Source organism: Xyrauchen texanus, chromosome 4, assembly GCF_025860055.1.
Source record: "Xyrauchen texanus isolate HMW12.3.18 chromosome 4, RBS_HiC_50CHRs, whole genome shotgun sequence".
NCBI lineage: Eukaryota > Metazoa > Chordata > Actinopteri > Cypriniformes > Catostomidae > Xyrauchen > Xyrauchen texanus.
In genome coordinates, this window is record NC_068279.1 from 56,763,150 (window position 1) to 56,779,131 (window position 15,982).

Genomic DNA, 15,982 nt, shown 5'->3' on the forward strand with positions numbered 1-15,982 from the left:
CTTTAATCTTATCAGTGTCTGTGTTGGCTGAAACTGTTCTCCTGATCCTGTCACTGTGGCCACAATTATCAATTTATGCACATGATTTTCTCCACAAGTGTATACAAACCTGTCATCTCCCTTAATATGTGCTCAAAAGTAGAGAGATTACAGAATTTTCAAAGTGACCCTCTGAGTGCAGCGAGATCCCTTCCTACTGCCCATAGACTCCAATACAATCATTTCCAAAAATATTACTCTTGTGTGTGGGAATTCCTGTCCTTGCCTGGTTCATTTTGTGATAGGAGGTACTGTTATGTTGCGAAAAATTCATTTGCATGTCCAGTGATGAGGCAAAAAACTTCCCTCACTGGGCATAGACAGTTTCTGGACCCACAGATTATGACATGCACTAGACATTGACTCTTGTCTCAACACACATCGCTGAGAAATTCATGTTAAGTTGCACACTTCACAACGTTAGAATGCAGTTGCAGGCTTACATTCTCCATGGGTAACTTTCTGTTTACATCTGCATGTGCTGTTATGTATATATGTTACATATGTTATGTTATGTATTTTATGCAATAAATTTTCTTTTTGTGTTTAATAGCATCATGTCGATGGCAGAAGGGACATTATCATCCGTTGCTTAGTTGAGTATCTTGGAGAGAGTGGAGAGGAGCTGATCAAAGACTATCAGGTATCTGATGATCATCATGACTATATTAAAATGATTGTCTAGCCTTATGATCTGGTCTTCACTTTTGATATTATATTGAAGGTCAAAGATTCTCTACACTTGTGATGTTTTTTAAAAAAGACTCAAGATGCATATTTTTAATCAGGCTTTTAACTGATTTCTTAAATCTTTATGCTCTTACCCTTTATTTTTTAAATCATAATTAATCTTTATCTTATCTGCCTTAAACTTTAACTTGCCTTTTGTCTGTTTTTTCGGATTATTTAACGATCACTTATTAACTTTATTTTATGAGCAAAAGAGTATTTAATTTGATTATACCTTTATAACCTATTTTACTGATTTAATCCCACAGTTTTCAGCTCCAGTGTTTCCCCCATGGGGACCTTCCACACTGGGAGTAGTTCTGGTCTACCAACACGGGTGCCGTCCCATGGACAGCTCCAGCCTGGGTGGCTGGAGGGCTCTGCACCTCTGTGTGGAACCTCTTGTCTGCCCGGGCCAGGGTGGTCACTGTGTCGGCACTCCCTGTTGTCATGGGCGTTGACCCCTTTCAGTCTGGATGGCCCCCAAAAATGACTTTCTTTGTCTCAGGGTCAGCCTCTGTGAAGCACGTTCTTTACGTATGAAAAGTGCCATATGAATATTGTTTGATTTGAGTATACTAAATTGAGTATACCTCTTTGTTTTTATTTTCAAATGTTTTTCTCTTAACCTTTTCTTTTACTTGGAATCTATTCTTAGTTATTTCTAATTGTGGTTTGTTTGTTTTCACAGGACGTTAGCCAAGAAGCATTGAAAGAGGACTGCAGTAATCACATGATGAAGATCATCGTCATCCATCCCAATGTGGCACAGGAAAACCAAGTTCCTGTGAACGTGTCAGTCATCATAGAGGGGACAGAAGTTCTGGAGGACTGCGGAAGTGTGACAAACGCTTGCCTCCTGCTCATGGGTGTCATCTATGCCGTCAACTTAAGTTACCCACTGAAACTGAAATATACGTTTGAAGTATTTCAGAAGCTGTTTCTTCAGCTTGACATCCTTAAAATGTCACCAAAGGTCCAGTCTCTCCACAAGAAACTTGCCAGTGTTATTTGTGCCTTTGTCCAGCACAAACAATTTGTTTGCATTTTGTGTCTGTTTTCAGGCAGTGATTTCAAGTGTTGCTCAGTTTTATACAAGTTCTTTCTGTCCTGAACATTCTGAGAATGTCTGCAAAGGTAGTGATTGCAACTGTTAATGGACAGAGTTGATGTATGTATTCTTTACTGTTCTGAAAGTTGATTAGAAGAAAGGGGACAGTGCACGCTGAGTTTTTGAATAGCATGTTTTTTCCCATGCTAAGGCCAGCTATCTGATTGGTTGAAACTTGTTTGTAATAGAGCCCAATTGATGGAATTACAGAATTCGAAGGGAAAAGTCAACTCTTAACACTGTATTCCTCTGTATGCTGGAATATCAGTCCTAAAGTCAGTTGGTGCTTTGTTATTCCACATTTAATTTTTCAAATTCTATACTGCTTTACTTTTGAGCTTTATAACGGTCTCTGAACTCCCTTGATGTATGGACTCTATGTATATGTATATATGCACTGAAATTTGCGAGCAAGAAGTTCTATGGCCATGTTTTTGTGGTTATAATGTTATGTAGATATTTTAAATATATCTATGCCATTTCGACTGTGAAATAAAAGTGTCCCTTAAGCTGCAAATATTTGTTTTGGAAAATATTGAATTATTATTTAATAGAATAATAAAAATATTTAGTTTGATTAATATTAACTAGTACATTCATAATAAATAATACTTAATAATTACATAGAATATAACAAAGAAAAGATGATTAAGAAACACAAAGAACTATCATCAATGTTCACTTGGGTTTTGTAATTGGATGCAATGGTAATCTGAGTGAAAGTTACAATCTATAGATGAGTATTGCCAGTGCAATTTACTTGTGTATTTTACATAAAAAATAAGTGGTTCTAGTAAGTAAATATTACTTAGAAATAGCCCGAGTTAAGATTGCAAGCACTTTCTGTGTGGAAAAAGTTGCCTAGCTTTTTTTTTAAGTAAATGTCACTCCAAATTTTTTTTCAGTGATGTGGGATTTTCCTACTTGATATCTCTAAAATACATAAATGCATTCCATTCCCCAATATTCGGAAGTGCAATGCTCCCGTTAGTTTAGCAGGGGTTTGACTCTCATCAGAGATATCTCCTAGCAACACAACTGATAAACAATGCTAGCGCTAGCATTTGTGCTTCAGGTGTATGATTTTCAAAAGAGATTGTTTTATACACCGGTTTCTGCTGGCATTTGCTTAACAAGCTTTTATATCAATGTAATGCGGAAACAAACTTATTAATCGATATTATTTAATAAAGAGAATGTTTATCACTTACTTTGTATATCTCCCTGAATGTCCACATGTTTGTGACATCATGCCTGTCAACTCTGCGAAATCAGATTTGAGAATTCCTGCACAAGTTCTAAATCTGACTTCAAGATGCATTCCATTGCACTTTTCATAGTAGGAAGTTGTAAAATCCGACAGAAGCACCACTTTTCAAAACTTGATCTGACACCGAATGCTCAAGCAGCATAATTTACACTCCTGATGTTACTATAACAATGCAAAAAGCACTTACCAATTTACTTGAAGTGAAAATCAGTCCTCCTTTCCCGTTTAATAAATTAAACAATCGCACGATCATGCAGAACATCTCAGGTTTGTAAATCCATAAGGATCTCTTTCTCAGTGGTGATGAGGCAGAGACAGCCGACTCGTCAGACAGCTTGATCTTACGCTTTTCACTTTCAAATTATGTACATCACTTAAAGTGTGATTGTGTCACTCAAGACCAGCTAGAAGGCCTCGACATATCCTAAAGACCACACCCACAAGAACAAATAAATCAATCTGATTGGCTGATTAATATGACAATATGACTTTAGTTGCTCATTCATTTACACTGTTGAGGGCTTCTGTGGAAATTCTGAAGGCCTGTTTGGGTGGAGCTCAGACTCACGCGCTGCTTCGGGCATGTGATTTGAGAAAGTTGTCACACTTCGCTTGTAAGCATCAAGGAATAAATTCTGACTAGATAAACTTTTCGTTTTTCTCCATTTGTTTGTTAATTAAGAGTGGAAAGCGATTAGAAAATACACAGGCAAAAGGTGATTGAGAATTACAAATTGTATTTATTTATTTGGCATGTTAGGTTAGCAGAGAAGGCTTTGCTGGCCCTGAGAATTCGCCACTGACATAAATACATTTTACTTCCTGTGCATCTGCAAACTGCAGCTCTGTGGGCTTTTACATCAGTGCATTGTGTAGTGATGACTGTTGATCAACAATTAATCCAGTTACCGTTTAGTTTCCAATTTAACAACACTGCAGCATCTCAGTTAAAACTGAAGGCTCGGATCTCTTGTTCAATCAGAAACGTTGCACTGCATTTTCACTCAAACCAATCAGAGTTATTTAGGCAAGTTCATTAACTATCTTAAGATCTCTCATTTTGAATGTATAGACATCCCTTGTTTGTGTTGAAGGCAAATTTATCACCATGTCAGCAGAAGTACATGTGGAATTTGATAGGTGCTATTGATTTACAATGACTAAAACCAACTGCTCTAAATAGTTTCAGATTTAAGACGAAAAAAAAAAGATGCATCAATGTTTAGATTTCAAGAATTTGCTTAAGAAACAAGAAAATCTGCAGACCTTTCAGATTCATATCTGTTTGATATTCAAATGATGGCTGATTAAGTTTGCAATCAGAATCTTCCTCTCATGGTAATGCACTCTTGACTGTACTCTAGTATGATGATGGTTACTGTATATCAGGGGCTGAAAACAGTTCAATGAACCAAAACAATGAAAAAAACTAATTTAAGTGATTTTTTTAATGGTTCAAGTGAACTTTATTTTGAATTCAGAGAACACCTGCATTAAACACTAAGATTAGACAGACAGCTGTCTCTCACATGCTTATTTTAATATGAATATTGTTTAATATGGCAGAGAAATGTTATAAAATCATGGCTGTGATATGAAACCCCAAAACTCCATCAGAACGTTTCCTCCTGTGTAACGTCAGGGTGGCTGCAAGCCTTTAAATTGAAAATGACCTTTTTTTAAACCTAACTGAATCATGTGACATGCATTCAACAGAACAGGGTATCTACAAGATTAAAAGACATGTTTTTCTTTTTTTTACTTTTCTTGCCACAATCACATCATCTTAAAATTGGTTAATATACCATTATACCAATACGTACATGAAGGTCAACCATTATTGGATTTACTGATGCAATAATGTGTTGAAAAGTTAATAAATCTGCATATAGGTGTTAAAATATCAATATATTGAATGTGTAAAATATATATTTTTTTTCCCCTGTGATGGGCGGCCTGGAAAGAAGTTGCAAGAGTCCAAATTAAATGAAATCCTAGATGCAGTTTGTGCAACCAAAATACACAGTAAAACTGCATCATACCAATAATAAATCATAATATGGGACTTTTAACTATAAACAAGCCTTAAACGCACCAGGAAACTCTTAATGTGACCTGACGTTGCCCTCTGGTGGACAAGCGATGATTTCTTACTGGAGGACACATCAATGGGGACAGAACAGCAGCAGATTTATTGTAAAATGTATCAATATTTGACAAGCATCAGTATTTTGTCAGTAGATCTCTCCTGGGTCTGTAGCCCAAGCGTCCTCCTCTCCAGAAACACAGATAATAACTCATGGCCAGTACACCCATAATGCTCAGCAACACCACGGTGACTGTTACCACGACCAGCCACACTGGAGAATCACTCAAACCTGACAAAGAAAAATCACATCCATTACCAACTCATAATGCAATGACGATCAGTGGGCCTTAATAAAGTCATTACAGACCTTGTTCAGTGCTCTGTGTGTTCAGTGTCATGTTTCTCCGAGACTCATTCGCCACCATCATAAAAGGACCAAGAACCTTCCGTATTGACAGTCCTTCAGAAAAATGGCGTCAGTAAAGGGATTCCAAAAAATAAAAAGCTAATTTACTCCACCTGATATAGCTCCAAACCCATTTAACTTGGTTACAATAAATGGGGTTTGCATGATATGCGAACGAGGGGGGGGGCATGTGTGTTCCGCAACTGCTATCTGGTCCTTGAATAACGTATAACGTGCGAGTAAGGGCAGCCGGTGGACTTTCTGGTGCCCTCCGAGGGTAAGATGGTGCACCCCCTAGGGAGTTGGTGCCCTAAGCAGACTGCGTAGTCTGCTTATAGGGAGCAGCGGTACTGGAATAAATTAATCCTTTGTGAACTAATTTATTTACATGAGCTGTCCACAAACCGATTTACTAAAATTAAATAATAAAAAAGATAACTCTTTAAATGATTCCCTTATTTAAAGAGAGGATGTTTCAGGCGAGTGTGTTTGATTACTCATTCACAACGCACGACTTGCAGGAAAATATAGCTCATTACTGGAAAAATGACACAAGTGTGAAAATAGCCAAACATGTAGCCTATAACATGTTAAGTTGGTAGTGCCACTATTTTTAGTGAAGAACTCCACAACACTGGCTGGTGCCATGTATCATATTTGAAAATATTCCCCTCTCCGAAGCGGTCAAATCATTCAGTCAGTAGAAACTTCATATTACGTATGTGCAACACAAAGCTATTGTTTGACTTCAGAAAACTTTGAACACTGTGAATCAACTTTGAATCATCTGGTCTATTTTCATGACACTTTTACACTGTTTAACAGGCATTTGTCTTTGACCATGTTCATGACGAACTGTTTCTGTTTTGTGTTCCACAGAAGTCAGTCATATGGGGTTTGGAATGACATGAGGCTGAGTAAATGACTTATATTTCTGAGCAAACTATTCCTTGAATGCAGTAATCTGTACCGTTCTGGTTTTCTTTTCTCCACGGACAGGTGGACTCGCAGCATCTACATGCCATCCAGCTCTGGGAAAGATCATCAATGAGCTCCCATCTACAACAAGACAAACACTGATTGATTACAATCAATCTAATCAGAGCTTCAGGTTGACAAAAGGACCAACATCAACAATGAATTCACACATATATGGGAGAATAAATGCCAGTTAATCAAGTCTGACCTAAGGTTCTCCTTCACGTAGTGACACGCTTTCCTGTCAGTGTTCTCGCTCCACATATTTTGCGCCATTACATCACAGTGGAGGAAAATCTGCAGAGAAAGCGTCAAACTGAGAGACCCAATACCTACCCAATAAAACCTTCAACTAGTCCTTTAATAACTCAAACTGCAGTTCTCACGTTCTCTCCGAGAGCAAACTTAAAGGCTTCGAGATAAAGACAGAGTTCAGATGGTTTCCGTCTTGGCAGAAACATAGAGTTTCCTTCTTTACTTTCCATCAGACACCTAAAAGAGCACAGAGATTTAAAATCAACAGCACTTCCCTGTTATTTTGCACATGGAGTAAATATTAAACTTTTTAAGATAGAAATCAAATTAGATCTTTTTTGCACAATAAACTGAACAAAAAGGGTGAAAACAATTATTGGTTGAGATCTGTAGGAGTGGAAAATACTCAACAGTAAAAAAAAAAGTTGAGAAAAAAAAAAAAGTGCAACTAGTTTTTAATGTACATTGTATCCATCACAGAAGAAAGTGTGTCTGGGAGACCCCAAAGTTGGTCAGAAGAGCATTATCCACATTCCATCATCAAATGAGGGCGTGCTAGTGCGTGACAGGGCCTGTTGCATCTCCACGGTCACTTCCAAAGCTTAATCATGCCTCCTTTGGGCTCACTCAGGGGCAATGGCCCTTGGCCCACAGGTTACCCTTGGGCCAAACAAGGTCAGCTGGGGATTGAGGCGGCAGTGTCAAAAGGTTTCACTTAACTTGCTAGGTTGTGAATCCAGCACGTAACAGTACAGGTTCGGGAGGAAAAAAAATTAAAATATGCAGGCACAGTACAAATCCATTAAAATACACAAATGGACGAAGCGGTGCCCAAAGAAATAAACGGAACACCATGACAGTAACAGTTGGCGAGTTGTCAATTCTAACTTAACTTGTGAGCGAGCTAATGTTTACACATGATATAAACTTCATTTTCTAGATAGCATGATACCTCAGCTTGAGCTTGCCTCTTGCTTGTAAAATGGGTGGGGTGTGTGACACTGGAACCGGGGCCATGTATTAAGGACCGTTTTGGACGGTTGGCTACTGTTCCTAGGCAACTGGTCCCAGCTGGCCAATAGAAAGCCCAGGCTCGCACTGGTCCAATAGTGGAAAAGTGGCTATTGAGGTCAGAAGATCATTGAGGCGGACGCCAATATGTGAGCCAAATTTAACAACTTCCAAACAGTTCTATGGGCTGCCATAGACTAATGAAAGAGGAAGAAGAAACTGAAAAATATACATGTACATTTTAATGCTTTAAGCCAAGGGTCTTCAACAGGGGGTCCTCGACCCCCTAGGGGTTCCGCAAATGATGGTTTGATCCACTACTGGCACTCATAACAATCACTCACACGCGAGAGAGATAGCACCGCCACTCCCTATAACCAGATTACAGCCTGTGTAGAACACCAACTCCCCAGTTGGCACCAGAAATTTCACCAGCTGCCCTTACTCGCACGTTATTCATGGACCAAGTTGTCGCGGAACACAAACGTCCCCAGCATATAGAGGAGCATGTATTTGTCCATCCACATTCTGAAGCCCCTCGAATCAGCATGTCAAATCTTCCACTTGCAGTAATCCTTCCTAAGATTCATGCATCCCATTTTTTTTTTTTTTTTTTTTTGAATGGAATTTATGGAATGCCGAACATTGTTAAAGTTTGATGACATTAGTATTCTTGTATTTAGATGCATTTATCTTTCAGAACAATAGCCTATACTTCATATACAGTATAGACCCATGTATACGCAAGGCAAGTAATCAGTAATCACTGCGGTCAAACATAAATTTACATAGTCATATTGCCCTCATTACAACATTTCCCTCCTACAGAAATGAAATAAAAAAATATATTTTGTATGAACTAAGTTTGTGTTAAAGTACTTGAAGTCATCCTAAATTAATTAACTGAGGAAATGTATGAAGATCCATTGTCCTTTGATTTTGGCTGATGAAGGCTTTTGTTAGTGGTTAATTCATTGTCCATGTAGTTTCAGAGAGTGTTGTCCCTCCTTTGACCAAGTTTATTTATGTATCATTCAGTGAGGATCATCGCAGTCCAGCTGGAAGCTTATGGCAGGAAATTTTGGTGAACTCCATCCTGATGCCATGCTCCAGACAGTGGCTCATGAAGAATCCCATGTCTTTGAGTTTGCATCAATTCAGCCTCTGTGAAGTCCAAGTAGACTGAAATTAATTCTGGCTGGCACATGCTACAGTTGGTCATCACCCAGCGACACAGTGCGAGTCAAGACAGAGTTGGATCTGGCTGGCTCTGGTGGCTCTAGTAACCTCCAAATATAATCTCTAGGTTCAGACAGGGAAAGAAATGGAATAAAATTAGCCTAGATGCCATTCACTTTAAATCAGGGTTAAAGAATGAGAAGTGTTTTTGGTTCTGGCAGACCTAACTAAAGCATCTTAACTATGAACTGAGGGATAAATTAGGCGTATGCCAGGCAGAATAGTTAAGTCTTTGGTCTACATTTAAACTGAGAGTGTGAGTTCTGAACACTACTAGGAAGACCATAGTTTAAGAGTCAAATATGAAAATGATCTCCTTTTGTAGATTTTTATATTCTCCTTTTTTTTTTAAACAGTCAGAGTTTTGCAATCATAGAAAGCATGATGGATTACAGCATGACAGAAGGTCACTTAAGTATTTTGGGACTAGAAAGCTTTGCAAGTAATAAACAGAATTTTAAAATACGACACTTAAGAGGTAGCTAATGTAAGGATGATAAAATTGGTCTGATATAATTTCTTTCATATTTCTAGTTAGCACTCTCGCTGCTGCATTTAAGCAACTGAAGTTTAAATATTAAACCTTCAGGCCATCCTCCCAGTAATGCATTACAATAATCTAGTCTTGAGGTCAAGAACACAAATAATTTTTTCGGCATCAGCAACAGATGGCATGCAATATACCTGATGTGGAAGAATGCTGCTCCATGAATATTGGAAATTTTATTTTCAAAAGGTTAGATTGTGATCATATATAACACCTACGTTTTTGCTGTAGAAGCTGACATTACAGTACATCCATCAAGAGTCCGATTATATTTGATATATTTTTGAAGATTTTTGTTCCAATAATTGGTACTTCTGTTTTGTCAGAAATTAATTGAAGGTAATTTCTAGCCATCCACTCGTAGGCCCTAAAACTGATCCCTGTGGAACTCCATCCTGTAATTTGACCTGACAGTTCTACATTTACACAGACCAAGTGGTAGCGGTCCGAGAGATAGGACATAAAGTTAATGCCGCTCCACAAATGTGAACATAATTCTCCAGCCCATTCAAGAGAATGTTGTGATCTATCATGTTGGAGACAGCACCAAGATCTAAAAACACTAGGAGAAATGCAGCGTGATCAGATAAGAGAAAGTTATTTGTAACTCTGATAAGTGCAGTCTCTGTACTATGAAGGTGCCTAAATCCTGACTTAATTCTTTATATACACCATTTCTCTGTGAAGAGAATTAATAGTTGGTATGACACTTTTCTAGTAATATCGACATAAAAATGGGACATTTAAAATCGGTCTAACTAGCCAATTCTTCTGGATCAAGCACTCTTTAGTATTTGGAATAGTTCTACCTGAATGATAACATTGCATAGATTAAAGTTACCTTTGCTAAGGGCTGCATACAAGAGCTGTAATGATCAGAGATATCATAGAAATTCAGTCACATTTTGACATCGTCCATGACAAAGAGTTATTATCGATGAATGCTAATCCCAGTGTATCATATTCTTCATCTATGTGGATGTTGAACTCACTGACGATTAAATCTCCATCCACAGTAACCACTAGATCTGACAGAATATGGCACTGGTGGTCTATACACCGTTGCAAGAACAAAAGACGACAAAGTTTTTTTTATTTATATCTGACGATGTCACATTAAGCATTAAAGGTCAGGATAGAAGTTTAATTCGTTTGACCTTCTAAGTAACACTGAAAAGATCAATGTAAATTGTAGCAACACCTCCCCCTCGACCTTACAGACAAGGCTCATGTTTATAACAATAACCTGGGGGAGTAGATTAACTTAAACAAATATATTCATCTGGTTTAAGACAGGTTTGTCAAACAGAGCACATCCAATCTATGATCTGTAATAATTAAGTTTACAATTAGTGCTTTGGTTGACAGGTCTAATGTTTAGTAGCCCCATCTTTATATGATATTTATATTCAGTTTTAATGTTATTCTCAAGTGTGATATTAAATAAACTTATCTAAATGACAGTTGTGTTGGTAGTTTGGGGAACAGATGCAGTCTCTATATGATATCTAGGTGATACGGTCTCTATGAGTTTAGTTTATGTGACGTCTCAAGGCAGTTAGCAGATGTTCGTTTTAACCAGTTTGTCTGCTTCCTATCCTGGGCCAAAGTTAGTCAAATACTATCACTATTAAGACTGAGCCATATTATTAGAGTGGGGAATGGCACCTTCCCCGGAGGGATTGTGTCTGTCTTTCTTTAGCAGGTCAGGTCTACCCAAAATCTCTTCCAATGGTCTTTGGATGTCTGAGTGGTGTCTGGAGAACAGTATAGGATTCAGAGACAATCTACTATAAACCTAGTCAACACAACGAGCAGTGAGGGTTACTTCGGACATCGTTTTTGCAAGTTCACACACACCTCTTTAACATTATCTATAGTGATCAGAGACTGGCGAAGCTGGACATCATTAGTGTCGACACGAATATCAATTTTATATATTCGGTTTAACATTTGCCAGCACTTGTAAATTTGATATGATGTCAGATGCTCCGGCACCCAAAATTAATTTCACAATAGTGGATGGAGTCCATTTCCCCTTCCCTTACAATATATTCACCAATAACAAGGGCGCCGAGACGTCAGCCAGATGCCCTGCTGAGGCTGCTCTACAGCCAGAACCAAAGAGTGTTCTCACTGTACTGCCCACATCTGAAACAGTATCTACCAGCTTCTCTTTCTTACGGACCTCCACTAGTGTTCTGATGCAGGTCTCAAACTCATTAACCTTCTCTGTCAGCCTGACCAATTCCTTGCATTTATCACATGTGAATCCCTCACTGCTGAAGGAAGCTATAGTAAACGTGGCATGCAATGGACGAAGTGAATGAGCGGATGCCATGACTTACCGCAGTTGTGGTGTTGGTTTTTGAACATTGGGGTTTGAGATCGAGGTGAATGCCTCACGTAATTGTTGTGGTGGTTCCTGATCACTGGTGGTTTGAGATCGATGTAATAATCCATGTAAAAAATGCATGATGCAAGCATGCTGTTTATTAATGAAATAAGTGGAATGGCGGGTGTGCGTGGTAAAAAGCACGTAGTTGTAGCCGTTAAAATGTATAAACTTAAAAAAACAATGTGCACCAAAAAAAGGGAGCGCTTAAAGATTAAACGCTGAAAATAGAAAGATAAGCAATGCTAAGCAGGCTACAAACAAGAACACTAGCAGCAACAGGAAAGTCTGATATACGCTTTATAAAATGACTTAAAACAATAAAATCCATTAAAACGTTAGAGTTCAAAAGTTACTGCAACATATGAATGAGCTGTGCTTACAGATCACTAGATTTCAACACCCATGAGAAGCCGTTTAGAAGTAATCCATTCCTACCCTGCATTGGAGATGATGGTATGCATGCGAGTGGCGCGGCTCAGGTTGGAGTGTGTCGCTGCTACACAGCTCTCCAGATAAACCTGTAGCATCTGGTCATCCTGCTCCTCCACCTGCACTCTGATGGGAATATTGGAGCCCAGACTAAACACTGAAGATGCAGCTGGACCGCTGAAATCACCTGCACACATGAACGATGATGAGGGCCGTACCCTGACGACCAGGACTCACAGATGATGTGGAAAGATTGAGTTTCACAAACTGTTCATGAGCTCCATGTTAAAGGTCACATCTCCTTCAGTCTCTTCCACAGGAAGAAACAGGGACATCTTGTCTTCAGGTCTGCATGAAAAAGATCAAGACTTGAACAAGTCTTCAACTGAGAGGATGATGAATTTTGTTGATTGATTTGCAATCACCTACGATTCATATACACATTGGACAGATTGAGATATGAAGGGCCGTCCTGACTGTCGCTTGTAGCTCAACAGGTTTGAATAGGTCACTCGGTCATCAGTCACCTGACAGAGCAGAGCAACACCATTCAACAGGAGCATTACCTTGAAACTTCAAGCTGACTTGTAAACATACCTGCTTCAAAAATCCACAATCGCTCAGTAACACGTAGAACAGCAGAGTGTTGGACACCACAAAACTGGGTGGGCATTTCCCCAGCAAGGCTTTAGCTGGATCCACCTTCTGACCAGCATCCAGCCAGGGCTTCCATCGCACCATCACAGAATCACTGCTGCAGTCTAGAGAGAAATCTGAAGACACATATGGTTATTAGAAATATGAAGCACCAATGAGTTGTCACAATGGCCATATGTTAGAAAGTATATATCTGCATGTTAGTGTGAAAGCCTAGGGTGTCCAGAGGTTAAATCAGACCGGCTCTAGCTGGAAGACATAAGATGGGCCAGTGGGTGTGGTGTAGATCTTAAGGTTGGCAACACTCACGACTGGTGGAGCGGGCTCGGAGTTATTTTGAGGGGAACTCCAACACCCCAAAGAGTTGACCAATGTTCCGACACAATTTATCGTAATTTTCCCCTGGCCATACCACATATGTCATGTCAGAGTAATGAAACCATAAAAGCACATTAAATACAGTACATATAAAAAATTTGCAAAAAGCTATCACCATACGATAAGGATGCACATACACAGATTTACAGATAACAGAAATACAAAAAGCAAGTTCAAATTAGAGGCCATTTAAAATACTTTTCAAAGCTGCTGTATGCACTTTCTGCAGCCCGACTCAAACGGATTTAATAAAAAAAAAACAGGTAAAGAACTACACTACCCATAATCCAATCAGAGAAGTCACTGTTACAATGAAAATAGAGCTCAGTGACCTCAAACTACTTTGAGATTGTATATATTTTCTGTATAACCAAGTTACGTTACACTAATGATTGGAGCTTTTTGCATTATCTTGAACATTGTCTAACATTCATTTCATGTGTTTACCTTGCTGAATAATTACAGTAACATTGTTTATGACAGTTACTGTGCAGGCAAGATCAAGTTAGATAAACTTGCATAACTACAAAGCATGTGAAATATAGTGCCATAATTATTGATCCGTGTCATTTTAGCATGAAATAAATACATTTACTAATGTCTTTTTTTATTAAAGGGTACAATGCTGCTTAAGATGCCCCACAGGTAAAAGACCAAATGTATGTAATTTTCTCCAAAAACATTAGATGGCAAAAAAAAATGTTACAGCACAAATAATGCCTTTAACACTAAAATGACTGTAATATATTTAAATATATTATAACAAATTTACATCTCAAATAAGAATGTAAGTGCTTTAATAAAATTATAAGATTCACATTTCTGCTTTTAAACAATAACAAATTGACCCCAGTGACTTCCATTGGAAGTTAGGGTTAGCTTAGGTTAGCTAACCCGCACAGAGATTTGTGTTTTAATGAAAGAGGGACTAGCCACAAATGCTGTTGATTGAGCTTAACTTGTATTGAACCTGGAATAGTTCTTTAAATCTGAATTATTTTTAGGAATCCGGTTCTTCACAACTTAAAAGAACACTAGCACACATTAAAAAGCCAGATATGGTTGGAGTGTCACAGTTCTTCCAGGATTTAATATCCAGTCATAGTTAAATGTATAGTGTTGTTGAATTAGGTCTTGATGGTCGAATATATATATATATATATAAAAAAAAAAAAAAAAAAACATTTATTACTATCCCAAGTTATTAAATGAACTATTAACAAATGATTATATTAACTTAGGAGCATTTCTGTCTTAGCTGTAGAGATTCACAGGCCATTTCACCTGACCACAGTGCTGTTGACACGTCTCACATTGAAACAGTTCTTTATCTGGAATACTTTTCAACAAACTCACTGAAGAGACCCAAACTGACAGACATTTGAATGTAGCACTAGATTTACCAAAAACAAATCCCCATTTAATCTGATATCAGCCAATAGAATGATGAATGTAGATTAGAACGGTTTTCTCAAGATAATTTTTAATAAACGTCAGGTTGTCACAAGTGTTTGTTGTAATTTCATACAGTTTCCACATGCACAAACAATGGTTTGATATAGTTCCGTTTTAGAATTAAATATTGTGGATAATGCACTATAGGGTCAATGTGTCTCTTATTAATAGTGGAAACATTCAACAGTTGTTCTGAGGTAATGTCTTTCATAAATAAACCTGTTCTCAGAAACATTCACTGATTTCCAGAGTAAAACAACAGTACCTTTCTGTGCCATTGCAGTGGTCACAAACATGAAGAGGAAAATCATCTTGCTGAAACACAGGAGCCGAAACATCTCGTGCTGTTTGTGAGAGTTGATGATCTGCTGCTAATCAAGTCAACAGCCATCAGCTGAGAGTTAATGATTAATTACCAATCGTCATCATCACAGTTAATCAGCTAAAGTTACAGGCACCCAAAAGCACAGACTGAGTTTGGAGTTGCATACTACCCATACCGACTATGATAGAAATAGTAAGAGTAGTATGGTAGTATGCAATTCCAAACTCGGCCACTTTTTTGGCTAATATTGCCCTCAATCACTTGCTCGGATGAGGAAGTCGTAGAACAACATGCGCATTTGGCTTCGCCCGCAGGCTTGAGGAAGAATGGCGGCGGAAGGGAGGAAAGTGTGGGGAGAAACATCGGATGATGATAATGAACAAGAAATGGATTATCAAGAAGTAAGTTATAATAAAAGGAAGAAAAAGAGCAGCATGGGTGATGGATCTGATTGTGAACGAGCAATTAATAAAGTAAAACAAACGAGAAGTGAAGCTGATAAAGAAGAGGAAAGAGAAATCAAGGTCCTAATTACTTTTGCTAAGCAGTCAGAACAACAAACTCATCCTGTTAAATTATCAAAAGCAATTGAGAAAGAGATAGGAGTTGTGAAAGCTGTAGCTTGTCTAAATAATGGAAGAATAATGATTAAATGTAAGGATGAAA